We start from the raw sequence: 20,675 nt of genomic DNA, 5'->3' as shown, positions 1-20,675 counted from the left end.
CCATAACTTGGCTATTGTTCAAAGTGCTGCTATAAACATTGGGGTACAAGTGCCCCTGTGCATCAGCACTCCAATATCCCTTGGGTAAATTCCTGGCAGTGCTATTGCTGGGTCATAGGGTAGATCTATTTTTAATTTTTTGATGAACCTCCACACTACTTTCCAGAGTGGCTGCACCAGTTTGCATTCCTACCAACAGTGCGAGAGGGTTCCCGTTTCTCCCCTTCCACTCCAGCATCTATAGTCTCCTGATTTGCTGATTTTAACCACTCTGACTGGTGTGAGGTGATATCTGAGTGTGGTTTTGATTTGTATTTCCCTGATGAGGAGCGACGTTGAGCATCTTTTCATGTGCCTGTTGGCCATTCGGATGTGTTCTTTAGAGAAGTGTCTATTCATGTTTTCTACCCATTTCTTCACCGGATTATTTGTTTTTTGGGTGTGGAGTTTGGTGAGTTCTTTATAGATTTTGGATACTAGCCCTTTGTCCGATATGTCATTTGCAAATATCTTTTCCCCATTCCATTGGTTGTCTTTTAGTTTAGTTGCTTGTTTCCTTTTCAGTGCAGAAGTTATCTTCATGAGGTCCCAATAGTTCATTTTTGCTTTTAATTCCCTTGCCTTTAGGGATGTGTCAAGTAAGAAAGTGCTGCGGCTGAGGTCAGAGAGGTTTTTTCCTGCTTATTCCCCTAGGGTTTTGATGGTTTCCTGGCTCACATTCAGGTCCTTTATCCATTTTGAGTTTATTTATGTGAATGGTATAAGAAAGTGGTCTAGTTTCATTCTTCTGCATGTTGCTGTCCAGTTTTCCCAGCACCATTTGTTAAAGGGACTTTTTTCCATTGGATATTCTTTCCTGCTTTGTCAAAGATTAGTTGGCCATACATTTGTGGGCCCAATTCTGGAGTCTCTATTCTATTCCATTGGTCTATGTGTCTGTTTTTGTGCCAATACCATGCTGGCTTGATGATAACAGCTTTGTAGTAGAGGCTAAAGTCTGGGATTGTGATGCCTCCCGCTTTGGTTTTCTTCTTCAATATTACTTTGGCTATTTGGGGTCTTTTGTGGTTCCATACAAATTTTAGGATTGCTTGTTCTAGCTTTGAGAAGAATGCTGGTGCAATTTTGATTGGGATTGTGTTGAATGTGTAGATTGCTTTGGGTAGTATTGACATTTTAACAATATTTATTCTTCCAATCCATAAGCACTGAATGTTTTTTTTTTCCATTTCTTTGTATCTTCTTCAATTTTCTTCATAAGCTTTCTATAGTTTTCAGCACGCAGATCTTTTACATCTTTGGTTAGGTTTATTCCTAGGTATTTTTATGATTTTTAGTGCAATTGTAAATGGGATCAGTTTCTTTATTTGTCTTTCTGTTGCTTCATTATTAGTGTATAAGAATTCAACTGATTTCTGTACATTGATTTTGTATCCTGCGAGTTTGCTGAATTAATGTATCAGTTCTAGCAGACTTTTGGTGGAGTTTATCGGGTTTTCCATGTATATCATGTCATCTGCAAAAAGTGAAAGCTTGACTTCATCTTTGCCAATTGTGATGCCTTTGGTTTCTTTTTGTTGTCTGGTTGCCGATGCTAGAACTTCTAACACTATGTTAAACAATAGCAGTGAGAGTGGACATCCCTGTCGTGTTCCTGAGATCTGAGGGAAAGCTCTCAGTTTTTCCCCATTGAGGATGATAATTAGCTGTGGGCTTTTCATAAATAGCTTTTATGATGTTTAAGTATGTTCCTTCTATCCTGACTTTCTCAAGGGTTTTTATTAAGAAAGGATGCTAAATTTTGTCAGATGCTTTTTCTGCATTGATTGACAGGAAAATATAGTTCTTTTCTTTTATTAAAGAACAGTATGTAGATTTAATAAGTGCGTATGCTTATGCTCACCAAGTACCTTTTAATTTTAATGATTCTAACCTTTGTTCGGTAATGTTGTAGAGTAGCTTTGGAGTAAAGCCATACATCCAGCCCCACCCCTTAATCACTGATGAATGACACCATCTCCACACACGTCTTCCCATTTCAGTGAGACAATAAATGCTACCACCATTCCCCCTTTTTCCGGCCTATGCTGGGAGAGCCTTGGATTTCTCTCACTTGCACCAGAAGTGCCTTCACAAATAAATGGGTTTTGGTTCAGTAGTATTGAAAATATTTTAATGAGAGAATGCATTAATTAATGTTTGTGAACACTTAAAGATGACGATCTTGTGTTAATTAAGAACATAGAAAAGAGTATAAATAGATTTTTAAAGCATTTAGGATGGGTAAAGAAGGTGCTAGCTAAAATTATTCTAAATTTAAAATGAAGTTAGAACCTGAAGAAGTATCCAGGGAAAACTTTCTATAGTTCTAGTTAATAATCATCCATCAAAGGGCCCAGAATAGGAAGAAGGTAAGAAAAGTAATTCAATGAGATTGAGAAATGCAGGATTAGGCTGGGGATTCCAGAGCTGAGATCAAAATTTTTTTCATCATTAACCCCTATGGTTAGACTATGTACAACTGATTTCATTTTTGGCTTTGATGAGGTTTTGCAAGTTGGAGACATCCTGCCTCTAACTTCCATTTGTGGTGTAAGAATACCTATTGCATAATAGGGATCTCCTTCCTTTGCTAAAACTTACATTTTCTCACCTTTTCTTTTCTTTCTGTTTCTTGGGTCTCAAGGATGGGAAGAAGGGATAGGCACATTAAAAGCATAATAAGAAGTCAGTACATGTTGATATTTCTTAACATTTGTTTTTCTCTCTACACATATGTATAGTCTATATACTGTATACTACTCAGATGTATCTAGACTTTGAGTTTTTTTTTTTTAATTTTTTTTTCAACGTTTATTTATTTTTGGGACAGAGAGAGATAGAGCATGAACGGGGGAGGGGCAGAGAGAGAGGGAGACACAGAATCGGAAACAGGCTCCAGGCTCTGAGCCATCAGCCCAGAGCCTGACGCGGGGCTCGAACTCACGGACCGCGAGATGGTGACCTGGCTGAAGTCGGCCGCTTAACCGACTGCGCCACCCAGGCGCCCTAGACTTTGAGTTTTATAGACTACTCAAAGAAAGGGAAAACACACTAACTGAATTGTTTTTGTAGATAAGATTTTGAAGGACTTGTTTTAGTCTGCTGTTTATTATTATAACAAATACACATTATTCAGGCATTTTGTTATTTTTCCTTTTTAGTTGCAAGATAATAATACATGAAGAGTGGTTCATAATAAATTGTGTGCATTATATACTTATAGATAGTTGTTTTATAGACAGATGGAATCAAGCTCTACATGCCAGTTTGCATTCTTTTTCTTACCAGCATGAAATGCAAAGAATGTCACATTTCATGCACTGGTAATATGTAGTACATGCCCATGTAGATCTACCTTGTTTCTCGAAGTCATCGTGCAGAAAAAAACCCATGTGGATATTCTATGTAGAAATCCTGGACTTTGGTGCAACCAATACCATAATAACAAGTAGCTGCAAGAATTGATTTTAAATAAGCTCAACCAAACAGCCACTTGCCAAGCAGTGTGACAGACTAACTCCCAGATGTTGGCCAGTCAGGAGTGGGTTCCTTCTAACAAGTACACTTATGGGCACAAACTGTTCTCAATGGTGTCACCTCCGTAGCCGGGCTTGTGTAGACAGCAGCAACCCACTTACAGACCTGAGATCCACCAGTCCCTATAGCTATAGAGTGGATTTCACAGTATGAATGTTAAAAATAAATTTTAAAATCTGACACGTCATTAATATAGTGATGTTCACTTGTCTTCCAGTTGCCCCGTGGTACCCCTTTCCACTTCTCCCTGTAACATTCTAACATGTTTCTGTTATTTTTCTCAGCATATCCTTACTTTCTGGAATGATTTGATGTTCCAGGATTACCATGTAATATCTCTGCATCAGCACTAGAATCAGATCTCTGCAGAGATCCTTGGTTCCTTTTGGTGAAAAATAATTTTAAAAATCAAAGCCTTATTGGGGCACCTGGGTGCCTCAGTTGGTTAAGCATCTGACTCTTGATCTCGGCTCAGGCCATGATCTCACAGTTAATGGGGCTGAGCCCTAAGTAGGGCTCTGGGCTGACAGTGTGGATCCTGCTTGGAATTCTCTCTCTGCCCCTACCCCGTTCATGCTCTGTCTCTCTCAAAATAAAGAAATAAACTTAAAAAGAAAGAAAAGAAAAGAAAAATCAAAACCTTATCATGCTTTTTTTATAGCTACTAGTGTCCCTGTCTTGGAGCTCTTACATCAGATAGAAATTGATGCTACATATTAATATTACATATTGTGCATTCAACATTATATTTCACATATATACACACAAACACATACATACATTGAGTGTTATTTTTCATGAATTCATAGCAATAACTGTAGTTCTGCTACCGTGAAGTGTAGCATTTTTGTATCTCCATCCCATTTTTGTATCTCTTTTCCTGTGTGAGAACCAACCCGATGTCCACAAAAATAAATATTTATGCATTTCCTCAGTTCTGTGATAATCACAAAATAGTTTCAGAATTGCTGTAGCTCTATCATTGCTATCAATTACCACCAGTAACCTACTAATTAAAAAAGAACATTTTGCAGTTTTGATGTTGTTTTAGACTAAGAACTCATAGTCTAGGTTAAATATATGAGATTAAATTATTTTCTTCCTTCTTTGTGGGTATGCTTTCATATTGAAACGTAATTAGAGCAATATTATCAAAAGATGTCCTTAATTCAAAGTATCTAAACCTGTCGTCCATTCTGCATATGTCCTCCTGTTAATTGTGCATTGACTGTTTTGATTATCTTGCTTGAAGATTGATTCATACTTTTTAATTTGGTAGAAATAAAGTTTTTTCTGCTGAAACAAACAAAATGATATTATTTCAAAAGTTGGTTGAAGAAGGAAATAAGTGCTATAAAAGAGGATTAAGGACATGATGAAAAGTACCAGTATAAAGAAAAGGCATCCACTAGAATAAAATAAAAACCTTCCTAAAAATAAATTTTATAAACAGATAAGAATACTGACCAAGTAAGGTAAAACAAAAACAACTCAATGGACAGCAACTATTAAATGATAAAATAAGACTGGAACCTATAAGGCATCTATAAATGTGATTGGATTTTACTGGCCTATTAAAGGAAAATTTTATTTTCAAATTGACAAAACAACATTCTGTGTGTTGTACGAGAAACAGACTAAAACATACTGCTTCAGAAAGGCTGCAAATGAAGAGAGGGGCAAAGATGTACTAGAGCAATGACAACGTGACAAGCAGGCATCACCATTTCGGTATGACCATAGGAAATAAACTAAAAAAAAAAAAATGACCCTTCATAATATTATTACCCTATATAGATATTAAGAATATCTATGCAACAAATAACATGGTGACCACTTGGTAAAGTATAAACTCATCACTTACAATGATTTGAACATTGAAACATTCTTTGTCTCCTAATGATCCTAAAAGCATGGCTAATGTGTAGATGTCTTTGCCCTTGTTGTTGATCTATATTTGCTTTTCAAGGAGGCATTTCGGTATCTTTGGCCCAACCGAATAGAGAAATTTAACTCTATAGCAGACAAACTTACTCTGATTTTTTCATAAACCCAGTGCAGCAGGTACCAATTGTCTTTCATTCAAAGATGAAATAATTTCCCTGAGCTCCCGAGAATATTTATGATTCCTCCGTAAAAATCAAAAACCTCTTTACCAAATTTCAGTCTCAACTTTGTCATAACATCAACGTTGTTGGAGACACAAATGAATATACGTAAAATATTTGACACCCTACAGTACAACAGGGCATGATAGTAATGCTGTAATAACAAATATACAATAATTTGATGATGAACGGAAATCACCATTTTGAAAGAAAGCCTTGCATAGTTTGGAATCTGTGTCTGGTAAAGCTTTAGAAATGAAAAGAAAGACAATGAAAATAATTTTAATTTTGTATTGCTTGCCTTTGGGTGATCACTTATTTACAAAATTATACTTTATTGTGTTTTCATTATTTTGAGCCTAAGAGGAAACACTGTGAGAAAAGGAATAATGTAGCATGAAAGGATTAATATCTCCAGAGCAATTTACTCATTATATATCATCAATATATCTTGTGCATTACACGGTATTTTGGATTTTTCAAGCTCTGTAAACCAATAGATTTGTTTCGTTTACAGACCATCTGATCTCCCTCCCCCCAATTTTATATAGACAACAACTCAGAAGTCACTTAAACACACTTTTAGTGCCCTACTTTTCATCTCTGTCCCTATCTTTTTTTTTTTTTTTCTCAGTTCCCATCCTGGTATAATTAAAGGAGTGATAATAAATATGTCCCTGATAAATATGTTTGCTCAACATATTACAGGTCTGCTTGGGAACTTTGGTATTTGTAGCTTATATTCTCTCAACTGCAGAATCCAGAAACAAATATTTACTAGTATTCTCAGAGATTAAATATTGAGAACTGACCGATGCTGTGGAGGTTTTTTAAGTTTCTTTTTTTACATTGAAATATTACATAAATGTATATGTGCATAGCACCTACACGTTTGCTAAAGCACAAATTGCTAAATGGATGTGAGGAACACATCCTTGTAATTACTACATAGAACAAAAAAACATAATAGACAAATAACTTCAATTCATTTTTACGCATTGTAACTTCCTCTACCTCTGCTGAGGAAATCACTTTTCTGACCTCCCTCCTTCTCTCCTTTTTTAACAACCATGCAGTCTTCTCTAAATAAGAGAGCTCAATTTTGCCTTATTTTTGGACTTTATGTAATTGGAATCATAGTGCATATTTTATTTTGTGTATATTTTTTTACATTTAAATTTTGTTTTAAAGATTGAGTTATGGTGTTGCAGTTAGCTGTAATTTTGCATTTTTGTTTTGTATAACATTCAGTGGTTTGACATGAATTTTATCTAGATATTGTGAGGGACATTCAGGTGGATTCCAGGGACCCAAATGTAGATAAGACTCCGTTAACCGTGCATGCCCTGGTGATAAGTGAATACATTGCCCTGTATTACGTACCTATGAGTAGAAAACTTGCAGCATAGCCCTTGCATCTTCTATTGTATTTGATAATGGCAAACATTTTCCAAAGTGCTTTTATCTAGTTCAGTTCCCACTAAAATTGTGTAAGCATTGCCTTTCTCCTATATGCATATGGACATCCCACACAATCATTATTTTAAATATTTTACTCATCTGTAGGGTGCGTGGCATTTCTAAGTTACATGCCCATAGTTTATCAGTGAGATAGGACATTTTTCATATTTTTATTGATTGTCCCTATTAGTCTATTTCCTATTTTAATTGATATTTCCAGTTGTGTCTTTCCCTGCCCTAGAAACTACTTTTAGTTTTGTATTAACAGATGTGTTTTCAACAGTGAGTGTGAAAATTTTTTAAAAAGGGAGCTCTTTTGGTTTGTGGGCTTCTCCATTTATATCCCATTAGTTACAAGATAAAAATATTGATGTGACTAACACTCATTCTGTAGCCAACAATCACCCATAATTTGAAGCTTATTTAGAGAGAGAGAGACTGGCCATGTCCTTTGAAAAAAGTATTTTTTTCAATAATGCCTTCCTTAAGTCTTTCTCCTGGTAAGTATTAAAGCATATATACAAGGAGAACTGGTTGAAATTAGTCATTCTATGGGGAATTCTGAAGTCTACAGGAGGGCAAGTCACAGACCTGTTATTAACTGCTTTCCAGTGAACATTAACCAGAAAGTGTGGCCGTCAGGGATTGGAAACACCCTCAGGACACAAGTACATTCAATGCTTTGGTAATTGTCAGTTTCTTTTATTTCTTTTATTTATTTGCATTTATTTATTTTTGATAGAGAGACAGAGCACAAGTGGGGGAAGGACAGAGAGAGAGGGAGACACAGAATCTGAAGCACGCTCCAGGCTCCGAGTTGTCAGCACAGAGCCCGACCTCGGGCTCGAACTCACAAACCGCGAGAACATGACCTGAGCTGTTTAACTGACTGAGCCACCCAGGCACCCCTGTTGTCAGTTTCTGATTACAAGAGTTCAGGCAAAACCAAAACCAAAACCAAACAAACAAACAAACAGTAACAACAACGAGAACAGCAGACACCACCTGGCATACCATTAGAGGAAACCAGAATGCAGAAGGAGCATGAAGAATTTTTCTTTGCTCTGCGTACCTGAAGCAGATGATAGCTACAACAACCATCTTTCCAAATCCAATTCTTGGTTTAACAGGAGAGAGTATATATGAAATAAAAATTACAAGTGTCCCCGTTGTCTGTGAATATGCTGTCTCTGGTTTCTTTAATCATTTTGTGGATTATATTGGCTTCTTATTAGACAAAATCAATATTGAGGATTAGGTATTTTGAAATGTTGCCCCTGAGAACACACTGTTCATTAAAGCAAAGCACACCTGTATAGTGAATTAACGTCTTATAAGATCTTTGATTAAAGAAAAATACAGCTAGAATGGAGAAAAATGGACGAGACATCCCCAAGATCAACATCGATAACGAGGTACTACAGTTCTGGTGACCAGGCAAACATATGAGCAGGACATTGAGCGAATAGCCGAAGTGTCAATGGGTAAGAATAAAGATACCCTTCTTTTCCTCTCACTTTGCTTGTAACTCAGACTGGAGACCACACACTCCATATTGAATTGTAAAACTGTTCTCTCTGGTGTTATATATGCTCATTCCATCATTTCCTGAACGGCTTCCATACTTCCTAGAATTCCACAGCTGTGCATGCTCCAGACGAAAGCTGGCCTCAGGAAGCCAAGCCCTCTCTCTACATTAGCCTTCCAACTCCTGGTAAGGAAGTTTTCCAAGAGGAATTAATTATGCCAAGGAAATGCAGCTGCAGCATATTCACACTTGCTGAGATCAAATTCGAAAATAGTACTGGATCCTTCCATTCAGTCGAATGCATTCATTTCACAAGGCAAAGATGGATTATTTCCAAACTTCTTCAGGATGAGGTAAGGAAATACATCAATGGTTTAAAACAAAACAAAACAAACAGAAATACCTATATATATATTCACAACTTGTACGTTTTCATAAACATTATGAAAATTTACATTTAAATGCCTTTGCTATGTCTGTCTTTTTTCACTTTTTACATCTTGTTTATAAGGCTCATTTCTCCACTCGTATTTGCCTGTTTTAAGCTAACTTCATTTTCCTGTCTCAAAAGCAATAATGCTATTTTTAATTCTCAAACATAAAATATGTGACTCCATATGACTTACCTAAATAAAATGATTATTAGCTAGTGTACTAGTGAGTCGCATTTGAAATTAAATAAGGTGCATTGCATTTGTTTTTAGGGCTCTAAATGTAGCAGAGGACTATATGGTGGCGAGTATCTATGAAAAACTTTAGGAGGAATCAAGGTCAAAGTGACTCATAAAATTAGAAATGATTAGGTAAAGGAACAATTTATTATGGGAGAATTGTCGGCAAGTGTTATTTCCTGAATTCAATAATTTCTGCCCTCTTTTTCTTCCTTTACCTGTCTATTGAGTCTCTTTCTCAAATTCCAGTAATTGCTTGTCTAATTACTAAAATACTTGGGGATTTCAAATGAAGTGTATATAAGTACTTGGAAAAAAAGAGGAAAAAATCTATGAAGATGTTATCAGGTATAGTTGTTTGTACATCACAACAAAATGCAGTCAGGGGAGACTCACCAGCTCTTTTGTAGATGAATTTCATTCCCTTTGAGTAAATTTTTATGGCAGCTAATTGATATTCCCAAGTATTACATTCATAAACACAGTGCTACCGTAGAATGCCTTTGACCTGCAACATAATTTGGACTCGGCAGGTTAATTAATCATTTATAGCTGCTGAAACTTCACTTCCTTCCTCTGTGGAGTCTTTTTGGATTAATAACAACACAGTAGTGAACTTTTCCTCCACAATATATACAGTCTAACATTTGCATAGGATTTTATGGTTTTCAAAGTGATTTAACATATATTCTTGAATCTCCTCAACAGTTCTAGAGGTGGGCAGAACAGGTGTTCTACGACTCAATTTGCAAATAAAGACACTAAGAATACTATAAGAATAATTACAGTAACATGCATAGAGTACTATAGCATATATATTAGAAATAGAAAAACTGGTTTTTCAAAATTTGGTGGATTATTTTTAATATTTATGATGTCTATTTTTAAAAAATATTTATTGAAGTATACTGGAAAGGCTTGGTATACCTATTTAAACAATAGAATTAGATAATTTGTCATTTATTTAGTGTCCACCTCCATTGTATGCATACTCAGATGGTTTATACATGTTATGAATTATTTTTTTAATGTTTATTTTTGAGAGCGAGAGAAAGACAGAACATGAGGGAAGGAGGGGAAGGGAGATAGAAGGAGGCACAGAATCTGAAGCAGGCTCCAGGCTCTGAGCTGTCAGCACAGAGCCCGACGCAGGGCTCATCTTGAGATCATGACCTGAGCCGAAGTCGGAGGCTTGACTTACACCCAGGCGCCCCTAAATGTTATTAATTCTTGGCCTCTATTATGGCTGATTACATAACTGTTCATGTTCATATGTATCCTAATACATTGTTAAATTTCTGCCTACTCTCTATTTGAAATATGTGCATTTTTAGATACCAAATTTGGCTTAGAACCTGTCATTGCAGAAAGCAGTGTGTTTTATGATCAAGAAGAATATCTAGGTTGTCGAATCATAAAATAACATACTTTCAGTATAGTAGATATTTGCGGTTTTTATATACCCAGTTTTCTATTCATATCTATTACCTTTTGGAATGACCCCACATTATCAGCCTGTGTAGTTCAGTTTGATGCCCTATGCAATTATGAAGGGTCATAAATGACCTGTTTCTGGCTAGTTTGAGCCCCCCTACTTGTCTGGCTCTAGCTCTTGTTTTATTAGGATGGACATGTGAAATCTGATAGCTCAGCCCTTAGTCTGAAAACCTTTGCTAATTTTTTTTACACTTTATTTATTTTGAGATAGAGAGGGAGTATGAGCAGGGGAGGGGCAGAGAGAGAGGGAGAGAGAACTCCAAGCAGGCTCAGCGCTGTCAGTGCAGAGCCGAATGTGGGACTCAAACTCACGAACTGTGAGACCTGATGATCTGAGTCAAAATCAAGTCAGATGCTTAGCAGACTGAGCCACCCAGGTCCCCCTGCTAAAACTCTTAAAAAGATTGTATTAGAATTCTCCAGAGAAACAGGGCCAATAGAATATTGGCATACATAATAAGAAACAATCCTGAACCTGGTTACTGGGGTGCCTAGGTGGCTCAGTCAGTTATGTTTCCAACTTCAGTTCAGGTCATGATCCCACAGTCTGTGAGTTTGAACCCTGCGTCAGGCTCTGTGCTGACCGCTCAGAGCCTGGAGCCTGCTTCAGATTCTGTGTGCCCCACCCCCCTCTCTCTTACCCTCCCCAGCTTGCACTCTATCTCTCTCAAAAATAAATAAACATTTAAAAAACTAATTAAAAAAATAGAAAATGTTTCCAAAAAAATGGGGAAGATGATGAGGCATGAGTCTAGAAATAGTTGGACATGGCAGAGAAATAGGCAGCCTGTGGTTGTATAGGAGCTTATGTGAGAAGCACATGAAATGTGTGCAAGAGTCAAAGACCTACATTCCTAGATAATATATTGCATTTCTGATAAAACATTTCCTATTCATGCCAGTGCATCAGGAATTACATTTTATAGATTTGTTTTACATAAACACCTTTCTACAAGATTAGAAGTGGAGAAGCAGATGATAAGTCTCTCATGTTTCCGACTGGTGAAACCGTACCTGAAGAGATGTCATCCCTCCTAGAGTGATCAGTCATGAGACAGCTTTGAAAAACAATGAAGATTCCGTGTCCTCTGCTGGGACCTATGATTCTTGAAATCGCTGTTAATAAAAACCAGGGGGAAAATCACCAAACCCCAGAGAAAAATCCAGCATTACTGGTTCTCACCACAAAGCATCAATACGTTTAGTCCTCAAAGTAATACTTTGAAGTGAGAAACCTAAAGGATTGGGGGAGAGAAATCTGAAACTTAAGATACAGTGGTATGACTGGTCATGGATCACCTGGCTCCAGCTTACATCTTCCCTTTCTTCTTATCCAGTCCCCATTTTGTTCTTCTCGGCTCAGATGCATAGACGTTTTTCTAGAGTCCTTGTTAAAAATGAGGTTGCTCTCCTCTGCCTTAGGACATTAGTCTTATGTTCCTCTAAGTGAGACACTCCCCTACCACTTGGACTAGCTATTTGCTACTCATAATTGGCGTATCAGTGTGCAGTTCCCCAAAAAAAGAAAACTGTGAGGCAAGTCCCATGATTTCCGTGGCTCTGAGGACACTTTGCCGATTGTGAGGCATCCAGCTAGAGTCCAAATGCTGTAGTGTTTTGAATCTGGTGAGCAGGCACAGATCAGAATTCAGGGCAGCTTAAACGTTTGGACACCACAGAGCACGGGACAAGAACACAGGGAGCTGCAGACAGGGGGTGCCCAGAAGCTTCCAGGGTGATCTTGACTACTTTGCCCATACACTAGTGAAACTACCCAAGGCCAATGGGCTACTATGGGATTGAGACACTGGAAAACTAGTACTTCTTGGAAGCTTGGAGCTTCAGCCCACTGGGAACGGAGGAGCTACATTAACAGCTCCTGAGGGGCGCCTGGGTGGCGCAGTCGGTTAAGCGTCCGACTTCAGCCAGGTCACGATCTCGCGGTCCGTGAGTTCGAGCCCCGCGTCGGGCTCTGGGCTGATGGCTCAGAGCCTGGAGCCTGTTTCCGATTCTGTGTCTCCCTCTCTCTCTGCCCCTCCCCCATTCATGCTCTGTCTCTCTCTGTCCCAAAAATAAATAAACGTTGAAAAAAAAATTTTTTTTTAAAAAAACAGCTCCTGAGCAGCTTGGGCTGAGACATCAGAAAGACTGAGTTTAGGGGTAAGGACCATGAGACAAGATGAGTCCTACTCTAGTTCTTAGGTAACAAAGTCAGAAGCCAAGATCTCAGTGTCTTCGTGGAGAGACAGTTTAGAGACTGAGTTGAGCTGAAAGCTTGGGAAACGGCTTGAGGTTTTCACAGATCACCTAACAAAGCACAAAGTCGAACACGTATAAATTGAAGCTTTATAAATACACATAAAACCACACGTAGACACATGAGTGGTGAGAAGAGATTCACTGGTACTTATTACCAGCCCCAGTAAACAGGTTTCAAGGCAAAATCCTGTTGAAACCAAAGACAAAGAAAATCTTAAAAGTGGAGAGAGAATAAACAGACATTATATGCTGTAGAACAATGTAAAAAATTATGTCTGACCTCTCATCATAAACAACGGAGACTAGAAGAATGTAATGAAATTTTAAGGGCTCAAAGAAAAAAAGAAAACAACTATAAACCCCAAATTCTGTATTCAACAGCAATATTTTTCAAAACGGAGACTGAAAAAAACACAGTTGAGATGAACAAATGCTGAGAGAATTAATTGCTAACAGAAATACACTGCAAGAAATGCTAAAGTATATTTTTTCAAGCTGAAAGCAAACGATAACAGATGGAAAGCCATATTCTAAGGAATCATGAAGAGTACAAGTAAATGTAAAAGAAAATGTGTTATTATTTTTCTGACCTATAAATTTTCCAAAAAGGCCACAAGCTGTTTAAAGTCAAATAAAATTGAAAGGTAGATTTATTCTAAGGATGCCTGGGTGGCTCAGTCAGATAAGTGACTGACTCTTGATTTTGGCTCGGGCTATGGTCCCACGGTTCCTGAGATTGAGCCTCACCTGGGGCTCTGCGCTGACAGTGTGGAGCCTGCTTGGGATTCTACCTCCTCCTCTCTCTCTCTCTCTCTCTCTCTCTCTCTCTCTCTCAAAATAAATAAGCAAACTTAAAAATAAAAGAAATAAAGATGTCATTCTATACATCGAGAGAAAAGAGCAAAGTGATTGAGTCGGACAAGTGCACGTATTGGAGCCTGTTTATTGTATTTGTGATGGGGTGCGGAGTAGGGCGTAGCAAGTGTCAGATATATTGCCGGAAGTGCAGAGTCTAAAAGTAAAAGGTGGGTAATACCTTTTGCGGAATATGAAGTGGCACGATAATGACTGGAAACAGACTCTCTTAAGGTAAGAATGCATGTAGTAAAGCCTCGAAGCAAATACTAAAACTATCTGCCAAAAAAAAAGTGCAAATAGGAAGTCTGTGGAGGACATAAAAAATATATAATGTTCTATAAGCATATAACGTATATAAATATATGTTCCTGACTTCTGGATAGATTGCTGCCTGTTCGTGCCTCCACACAAAATAAAATGACACTAACAAAAAGAAGGATGGTAATCTGTGCAAAACAATAGCCTTGGATAAATAGCAGGCAGCTAGTGGAAGAGATTCGAAGCAGCTGTTAATAAAAACCGGGGGGGGGGGGGGGGAAATCACCAAACCCCACAACACTTTGTCACATACTTCCTGAGAGCATTGTGGTGAGAGAAGCCCAGGGGAAGTCAAGGGGTAGAGAAAAGCAAGGACCCGGCATCTGGCCTAAAATTCCTGTAAAACTATGAGAAACCAGAAAGTCCGCCCTAATGGGGAGGAAATGCATCCTTGTAAATAAGAGCCTGTTTACAGGGATGGGGCTTTCACTGATGTGAAATTTAAGTGCCGGTTTTCAAAAGGGGCAGCTAGAGGAGAAAAGGACGAAATAGTAAACGTAGGAGAGAAGGAAAGGAAAAGCCCCTTTATCAAGTATGTGCAGGATTATATACCACGAATGGATGTCAAATTTCATCAGGTGCTCAGATTATACGACTTTTAACCTTCATTGAGTTAATGCAGTGTATCACATTGATTGATTTGCCGATGTTGAACCATCCTTCCGTCCCTGAAATAAATCCCACTTGATCACAGTGTGTGATCCTTTAAATGAACTGTTGAATTCAGTTTTCTAATTTTTGGGGGGGAAGATTTTTTTGCATCTGTGTTCATGAGGGATAATTTTGTTTTCTTGCTGTGTCTTTCTCTGGTTTAGGTATCAGGTTAATCCTGGCCTCATAAAATGAGTTTGGAATGTTCCCTCCTCATATATATATATAATTTTTTTTTTTGGAAAAGTATAAGAAGGGTGATACTAATTTCTCTTTAAACATTTGATAGAATTCACCGGTGAAGTCACTTGATCCTGGAATTTTGTTGTTGGAAGATTTTTGACCATTGATTCGATCTCCTTTTGATTGTTCATTCGATCTTCTTTCTAGTAATTGGTGTGTTCTTTTTGTTTCCTCATGATTCAGTCTAGGCAGGTTGTATTTCTAGGAATTGATCCATTTCTTCTAGGTTATCTGATTTCTGTCCTCTGATTGTTCATAGCAGTCTCTTAACGACCCTTTGCATTTGTGTGGTATCAGTTGTAGTGTGCTCTCTTTACTTATGATTTTCTTTCTTAGAGTTGTCTCTGTTTTCTTGGACATCTAGTTTATGGTCTTTCTTTTTCATCTTTTCCAAAACTCAGCTCTTAGTTGTATTGATATTTTCTGTTGAGTTTTTAGTCTCTATTTAATTCCTTTATCCCTTGATCTTTATCATTTCCTTCTTTCTACCAACTCTGGGTTTAGTTTGTTCTTTTCCTTGAGGGTGTAATTTAAGGATATTTATTTTAAGATCTTTCTTTTTTCTTAATGTTGCCCTTCACTGCCATAAACTTTTCTTCTTAAAACTGCTTTTTGCTTTTATCCCATAAGTTTTGGTATATCTTCATATTAATTTGCTTCCAGATATATGTACGTATGTGAATGTGTGTGTATATATACCGTGTGTATATAATATATATATGTATATATATATACATACATATAATATATTATATATATTATACATGTATATTATACACATGGTATATATGTATAATATATATACAGTGTATATATTATATATACCGTATATATAAATAATATATATACAGTATATATATTGCATATATATAGTGTATATAAATTATTATATATATGATATATATATATATTTTTTTTTTTTTTTAATTCTCTTTTGGTTGTTTCTTTGACCCGTTGGTTGTTGGTAGCATGCTGTTTGATTTACTATTTGTGAATTTTCCAACTTTCATTTTTTTCAATTTTTTTTTTAATTTTTATTTATTTCAAGAGAGACAGAGAGTGAGCAGAGAACCGAAGAGAGAGAGGGAGAGGGAGAGAGAGATACCAAGCAGGCTCTGCACTGCCAGTGTCAATCTCACTGTGGGGCTCATACTCACGAACCACAAGATCATGACCTCAGCCAAAACCAAGAGTCAGTCACTTAACTGACTGCATCACCTAGGCGCCCCATCCAGGTTTCATGTTATTAATCTCTAGTTTCATACCATTGTAGTTAGAAAAATGCTTGATACGAGTTCAGTCAACTTAAATGTACTCAGACTTGTTTTGTGGCCCAAGGTATGCTCTATCCTGGAGAACGTACCATATGTGCTTGAGAAGAAGGTCCATTATTGCCGGATGAAATGTTCTGTGTCTGTTAAATTCATCTGGACTAATGCATGAAGTTTGCTGTTTTTCCTTATTGTCTGTCTATAGGATTTACCCATTGGTAAAAGTGAGGTATTGAAGTCCTCAGCTGTTACTGTATTACTGTCTATTTCTTCCTTTATATCCTCTAATGTTTATTTGCTTTATACATTCAGCACTCCTAACTTAAGTGTACAAATATGTATAAGTGTTATATCATTGTATTAATTGACTCCTTTATAATCACCCGGCTGTCTCTTGTTTAGGGTTTAGACTTAAAATTTATTTTGTCTGCTGCATAGTTTCTTCTGATTACTTTTGGTTTCCATTTTCATGGAATATTATTTTCTATACTTTCACTTTCAGTCTGTATGTGTCCTTAAAGCTGAAGGGATCTCTTATAGGCAGGATATGGTTGGGTCTTGTATTTTTTTTATCTGTTCACCTACTCTGTGTCTCTTGAAAGAAAAATTTAATCCATTTACATTAGAATTAAGTATTGAAAGGATTATGAACTTACTACTGCCATCTTGTTCACTGCTTTCTGGCTATTTTATAAATCCTTTGTTCCTTCCTTCTTTTCTTGCTCTTTTCCTTTGTGGTTTGATGGTTTGGCTGCGGCGGTATTCTTAGATACTTTTCTATCTTTCTTTTGTGTATCTACTATACGTTTCTGCTTTGTGGTGGCCATAAGACTTTCATAAAACATACTGTGTGTAGAGATAGAGATAGAGAGGTATATAATCTATTTTAAGCTAACAACTTACCTCTGAATACAAATAGAAACTAAAACTTTAAATGATGCCCTCAACACACACATATTTTATGTTATTGATATCACAATTTGCATCTTTTTACTTTGTGTATCTATTAACAAATTATTGCAGTAATAGTTATCTTTACAACTTTTGTCTTTTAATTTTATACTATGTTAATAAGTGATTACCTACTACCATTGCATTATTCTGAATTTAACCGTTCATTTGCTTCTATTTGTGAAATTTATTATTTCATACATTTTTATATTATCAAATATCACTCCTTTGTTCTAGTTTGAAGACTTCCCATTAGCATTTCTTGTAACACATTTTTAGTGGTAATAAACTCCTTCATCTTTTGCTTATCTAGAAAACTCCCTCAATTCTGAAGTTTCTTCTGAGTAGAGTATTCTTGGCTGCAAGTTTGTTCTTTCAGCACTTTGGATGTATTGAGCCACTCTTGTAACCTACAAAATTTCTGTAGACAATATCTGCTTATAGTCTTATGGGGGTTTCCTTGTACGTAACAAAGTATTTTTCTCTTGCTGCATTTAAGATTCTCTCCTTGTCTTTAACTTTTGACATTTTTATTATAACATTTCTCAGTGTGGTTCTATTTGGATTCATCTTTTTTTGGAACTCTCTGAGCTTCCTGGATCAGAATGTCTGTGCCCCCCCTCCCCCTAGCCCCCCTCAAGTTAGGGAAGTTTTTAGCTGTTCTTTTTCTGAATAAGCTTTCTGCTCCTTTCTGTCTGTGCTTTCATTCTAGGACCCCTATAATGCAAATGTTCATCCATTTGATGATGTCCCATAGTTCCATTAAGCTATGTTCACTCTATTTCATTACTTTATTTTTTTCCTTCCTTTTTTGCACTTCTGCTTGGATTAATTCCACTACCTGTCTTCAATTTCACTGCTCCTTTCTCCCACCTAGTTGAATATGCTGTTGTACTCTTCTATTGATTTTTTTTTTCAATTCAGTACTTTTATTCTTCACATCTTCAATTTCTGTTTGGTACTTCCTTATTTTTTTTCAATCTCTCTACTGAAATTCTCACTTTGTTCATGCATTATTCTCCTGATTTCAGTATGTTTATGATCATTATTTGACTCTTCGGTAAATTACTTATTTCTGTTTCATTAAGTGCTGTTTGTGGAGGTTTTTGTTGTTGTTGCTCTTCTTTTGTCTGCAACTTTTTCCTGTGTTCCTTTATTTAGTCTATGTTTCTGTGTTGGCTTCTGCACAATAGATAAAGCCTCCTTCTCTCTTTGTCTTGATGGAGGGCTCTTCTGTGGGAGTTGCAGCTGATTGCCCAATCCAGTCTGAACTCTTGATTGTCTCTCAAACCTTTGTGATTGTCCAAGCCACCTTCTTTGTTCTTAGTCACTCCTAGTAGTTGAAGTTGTGCAAGGACTTGTTTGACATGGGTATTTTCTCATTCATCCTGTGTGTAGGAGTTGCTCAGCTAGTTCCTGGGTTTATTTCAGAGGGAATCGCTCCATGTGTAGCTGTATATTTAGTGGATACATGGGAGGTGGTGAGTTTCAGAGCCTCCTGTGTCACCATGTTGGACTGAAACTCAGCATGTAATGCATTTAAATTTAGTATTTAAAAATAAAGAGGCTGGAAAATCATGAAAAAATTTAAAAACTTTTAAAAAGTGAAACTGAATGCATTATCTTCTTTATTTCATACATTGCCTTTGGAAGCTTCAGAGAATTTTGTGTAGTAGGTTTAACATACAAGTCTTGAAAATCAAATTCCTCTTCTACATAATTTCAGAAAGTCACTTAGAGTTCATTGCTAGGTAGAGAATAGCTAGCTTCCTAGATAGATAGAAGACAGATGGATGAAAAATAATGGATAGACGGTAGATGCATGGTGGATGGATGGAGGGGGAGAGACAGAGACAGAGGTGTTTCCGTCTTTACAATAAGTAATGCTACAACTACATACCCCCACTAGAGGACTGTAAGTAATAATCCAAGGAAATAATTTTAGGACACTTTATAAAGTGTGGTGCAGATATGAAGGGTATAATATTGCACAAATGTAAAACATAATTCAAGCACAAATGTGATACATATATTTAATATGTCACTAACCTAGTCCTGCAGATGTGCAGAGGTAAATAAAAAATTCAAATAAATATGCTGTGTTGGGAAATATCCCCTAAGTGTTCCACTAGGTTGTCTAGAGGTATAAAATTTGCTGGTTCTTCTCTTAACATGGAAAACTGCACCTGCTGTGATTGTTCCTTTAATGAAGCAGCCCTTAAAAATTCAGCCCAGTGACTCAAAGTTGAGTAGGAGCTAGATAGAGAATAGCCCCTCTAATTTTCTCTAAATTTAACAGCCACTAATTGCATTGAAAGACTTCCTTCTTTTGCTGATTACCTTAAAGTACTCCAAGAGATAAGGTGCTAATGAGATTTTTCTTTTCTTTTCTTCTCTTCTATTTTCTTTTCTTTGCTTTCTTTTCTTTTCTTTCTTTTCTTTCTTTCTTTCTTTCTTTCTTTCTTTCTTTCTTTCTTTCTTTCTTTCTTACCTTTCTATATTTCTTTCTTCTTTCTTTTTTCTTTAAAGAGCACTGTTAATGCTGGTGTATTATGAAAGTTTTATTCCACTAACTATAGCCCAGTCTGTGTTTCTTTTCGCATGTATCTAGAAGGTGATTTTTTTTTATGGAAGATGAGGATTAATTCTCAAATGAAGATAATTTTTTTCTATCACTAATGAACAAATTGCTATTTTACAAGGTTTGCTTGTAAGAGATTAGCTGTTTCTTTCTGGTTATTTAGAGGCCCTTCAGGCTTTCTTTGGGGATCTCATTACTTTCTACAGTGCTTCGAAAAGAGATTAAAGAGTCCTAAAGGATGCTAACAAATACATAAAACTGAATATGTTATTCTTCTTAGAAAGAGAAAGGGGAAAGTAACTAGAGGTATGTTGTTTGGGGGCCTTATAAAAACCCAAAATATTTTATCTATGTGAGGGTTATGGCACCTAATTGCATTATTAAACACTCATGAATAATGTTCTTTATTTACTGGACTTTTATAAGCTACTAGAACATAAATACTGAATGTTATAAAAATACTTTTTGTAATTTTTGACTACCAACTCGTGAATGGCTATGCACTATGATTTCCTTTATCATCATTAGAATTGTTATCATCATCATTACCATAATAGTTAACATTTACTGTTATGCTATACCCTTAGAACTATCCTGTGAGTGGGGCACCTGGGTGGCTCAGTCGGCTGAACATCCGACTTCTGCTCAGGTCATGATCTCGCAGTTCGTGAGTTTGAGCCCCGCGTCGAGCTCTGTGCT

The sequence above is a fragment of the Prionailurus bengalensis genome, chromosome B4 (genome assembly GCF_016509475.1).
Source record: "Prionailurus bengalensis isolate Pbe53 chromosome B4, Fcat_Pben_1.1_paternal_pri, whole genome shotgun sequence".
NCBI lineage: Eukaryota > Metazoa > Chordata > Mammalia > Carnivora > Felidae > Prionailurus > Prionailurus bengalensis.
This window is presented reverse-complemented; position numbering follows the sequence as displayed.